The sequence below is a fragment of the Eumetopias jubatus genome, unplaced genomic scaffold, assembly GCF_037043125.1.
Source record: "Eumetopias jubatus isolate StellerSeaLion01/CBP00866 unplaced genomic scaffold, mEumJub1_p1.0 scaffold_8, whole genome shotgun sequence".
NCBI classification, from domain to species: Eukaryota; Metazoa; Chordata; class Mammalia; order Carnivora; family Otariidae; genus Eumetopias; species Eumetopias jubatus.
The window spans coordinates 104,433,393-104,437,805 of record NW_028274814.1 but is presented as its reverse complement, the minus strand read 5'-3'; positions in this window follow the sequence as shown (position 1 = coordinate 104,437,805).

The following is a 4,413-nucleotide window of genomic DNA, read 5'->3' as shown; positions in this document are numbered from 1 at the left end:
AAATGGTTACCTCAGTCCTACAACTGCAAGGAACTGAATTTTGCAAACAATTTAAATGAGCAAAGAATTGGGTTTCCCCTGGAACCTCCAAAAAGAACACAACCCTCCAAATACCTTGATTTTAGACTGGTAAGATCTGTGTTGAACGTATAACCTACAGAATTAGGACATAATAAATTTTTTGTTGGTTCATGCCACTAAGCTTATGGCAAGAGGCAAATACTGTATGTTAAGAGACACATAACAAATCCGTAGACTAGGTTACCATTACATGTCTGCTTTGGATCATGTTGAAACCACAGTCTTAAAGATTACTTAAGAGAAATCTCATGAGATATTACAGTGATCATGTTCTTTTTTCAAAAATTTAAAATATTGATAAGTTTCACAGCTTCATCTGGATTTTAAAATGATGCTTTAAGTTATTCAGAATAAGATTTTGTTCTCTTCTCATACACAAACAACAAAGTCTTACAATATTGAAATGCTTATAATTCCACAAATACACCATTATTCATTTATACCTCCATAATTTTGTTATTTCCTCTCTCTGTGAGTCCTCCTTTCCTCACACCCCACACCTCCTCTAGTCTAATTAGAAACTCCTTATCCTTTACAGTCATTACCAGGCTCAAAGAACCTTATCCAACCATGCCATGGACTAGTCATTTCCTTTTCTGTGCAACCAGAATAAGTTTGAATTTACTTACATTACTTCACCTATTAATTTGACTTATACTATATGTGCTTCTATGCTTCCATTTTTTACTACTCTCTGCACATTCTAAGACTGCTTTTTCATGTGTATAGCAAATAGTAGGACATAAAAAGGCAATGAATAAGTTTTTAGGAGGATGGATGATCTCCATGTCATCCACCTAATTTCACTAGCTGGACCTCTAATTTAATGTGACACTCAAGTATAATATTAGCTACATTTCATGAGCACTGACTAGAAACTATTTTATCTGATTTGCATTTTACATATATTATGTAAAGAATCCACAGAATATCCCAATAAAATGAATATTTTTACCCTCTTTTTATAAAGTTTAAATTTTCAAATTTCAAAAAAAATTCATTGAAATTTCATCTTGAACAGTATGATATGCAACACAAATGTGAATTTTTAAAATATCAAAAAGAATTTGTATACCTGCAATAACTCTAATAAATGTGCCCGGTCCTTCAACATTGTCTGTCACTCTACATACTGTGATGTTATATATTCCACCAGGAGTCAGATCTGTAACTGTGTGCTCTGTAATAATTCCCCAAATAAGATATTCTTCTGTAAATGTTCTGTTTGATATATAAATCTTGTAATGAGTGAAGTTAGTCTCTGTTGGATTCCACATTAAATTTGCAGAAGTAGTATTCACAGCTTTTAATGTTAAGCCACATATCCTGGATGGTTCTATTGAAAAGGTAAATTTATATAAATTAAAATCGCACATATATATGTAAAAACAAAGCAAACATGAATAATATAATTTAACCATCTGTGTACTAATCCTTAAATTTATTCATGTATAACATCCTCTATGTTCAGCTCTGCAAACAGAGAAATAGGACATTATATATATTTGAGTTTCAACTTAAGTAGCTCATTAACATCCTCCCTAGTTCCCAAATGTCTTTCCTTAATCAATCATAAGTCATTAGTCATTCCTGTACAAGACTTGCGCCTCCTGAGTGCTTGTAACAAGAAGTATCCTTATACCATATAATCCCAGGTTTGTTAGCTACCACCTAGCAGTTAGCTAGATGTTGAATAAAAATGAAACAGAACAATGGGGCGCCTGGGTGGTTCAGTCAGTTAAAGCATCTGACCCTGGGTTTCAGCTCAGGTCATGGTCCTAGGGGCTAGAGATCAAGCTCTATGTTGGGCTCCGTGCTGCGCATGGAGCCTGCTTAAGATTCTCTCCCTCTCATGCTTGCTCTCTCTCTCTAAAAAAAAAAAGAAAAAAGGAAAGAAAGCAAGGGAGGGAAGGAGGAAGGAAAAGAAAGAAAAGAGAGAAAGAAAGAAAAAAAACAGAATAAAGAAGTTAGAGAGTAAGTAAGGGCCAGAAGTAAGGGTACTTTCGAATGTGGTTCTGGTTACATCAAAGTTTTTAGCATTCCTATATTGCTGCATTTTTAATATATCTGTCAATGGAGGTAATGTTGTTTCTTGCACTACTAATTGGTTTCCACTGAGAAGGGATCCTGTAGACCTCACAAACTTTCATAAGAATTATTGGTAAGATATTATTATTCCACCCCACCCAAAATATTATGAAACTGATATACAGTAAATTTACAAACATCAGGGAAGAGAAAAGTCTCTGTTTATCAAACCCCTTCCTCAGTAGAAAATGAATTGTGTTTATATTATTATGGCATCTACATATAGTGTTTGTGTGTATATACATATATATCCATGTGTGCACACATGTATATTCCGTATATGTGACATACAATACACACTTATACATATATGTTGGCTTCAGATTATTAAGAAAAAACTCTAGGTACTTCCCAATACATTTAGTCATACAAAGATTTTGTTGTTGTTCATATAGTTTTTGAGAATTATCTTAATCATATTTTTATGGTCATAATTATCCTTTATTATCAGGCTTTACATATTAAAATAGCTTTATTTATGCTAAGCAAAAATACTTTAAGTTCTTATAAGACTATAAGGCAAAGAATTTATTTATGATATACCCTTACTTGTAGCCACTTTCTTCATTACAGATACACTGTAATCTCTGCCTCTAACTGTCTTCACGTCCAACATGTAGTCCACACCTGGAGTCAAATTCCTTACTTTGGCTTTGTTGCCATACACAATTACTTTAAATATCTTTTCCCTTCTAGATGTCATATAATAAGATATCTAGAGAAGGAGAGAGAGAAATTTATGCTTTTAATTGTTTAAAAATAATTTACTTAGCACTAACTCTGTACCAAATTCACAGACATTAATACTGCAAGGAAGGCGTTGTAATTCTTCCTGTCTTCACCAAGGAGTAATTTGGGGCCAGCTGATATTGAATAACTTAGTGAAGTTCACATAGTTAATAAGCATAGTGGACTGACCCAGAAGTTTATGCACTAAAACAGCAATAGTCTCAAATTGTTTTCAAATTTCATTTATATATATATACACACATACATACATATATACACATACATGGATATATACATATATACAAATATATATAAATGAAATATTTAAAGTATATATTTGTGTACATATGTGTGTATATATGTATATTCTCTAACTTATATGTGGATATGTGTATAATAGATGTACTGCATAATGAACTGGACTTTTCATGTTGGTCACCTGAAAACAAAAAAGTATTGTATAAAATTGCTGTGTAAAATTCCACTCTCCCAACTCCATGTAAGTAGAAAATTGGAGGAGGAGAAAGCAGGAATCGTTCGAGTCCCAAGTTTCTGACCTAGTGAAGAATACCATGGCTTTTCCCTGGCTTCCCAAGGTATGGTAAACGGTAATTCTGCCCACACCCCACACTGCAGGTAAATGAGAGACTGACATGTTATCACTCCTGTCAATTGAGGAGTGTGTGCCTCAGGAGAGAGCCAGTATTTGGAGGACTGTTAAACAGATTGGAACACGTTCAGCGTTAGTTAGAGGAGTCAAACAAAAACAAAATAGCAAGAGAGAGAACAAGAAAAATAGATACCTGGAATAGAGAACACATTCCAATTTTTATTAAATGGATGCATGATAAATGTCACACTCCATGCCAGCCCATCTTTCACTGTAACCTGAGCCAATCAATTATTCATTAAAGCTCTGAGAACTAGCATTGCTTTTAGAAATTTTCAGTGGAATACCCTGATAGTTCTAATACCTTAGAGATTTATTGATTCATTAAAAGCTATAACAATCTTTACTCTTCTTCACTCTATATTTCATGTTTGTAAAACAGAAAGATATATACAAATGAAAATAATGACATGATAATTCTATAAGTTATTTAAATGTTATTATGCTTTAAAAAACAATTTTTATGTGGTAGGAATCAGAGAAACAAATTTCCTAGGTAGGCATGTTTATCACTGTCTTGTGGGAAGAGTGTTTTGTTACTGAGAAAGGACATCATGCGGTCTAGAAGCGTATCATTGTTTATTGATGTATAAGGTGTCACTGACAATTACCTTGCTTGTCTGGCATATGGAAAGGCCGGAGGAGGAGTGAGGAGAATGCTGAGGATTTCCGGTACAAAAAAGGATGGTAGGAGAAAGTAGCTTGTAATAATAGAATATAATCTTAATGGAGTACTAAATTTGAACATACGAAGCGTTATATTAAGGCATTAATGAATGGGTAGAAAGAAAAGAAATAGTCTGTAGTGATCTCATGTAAAAATATGTAAATTCTTAAAATCCAAT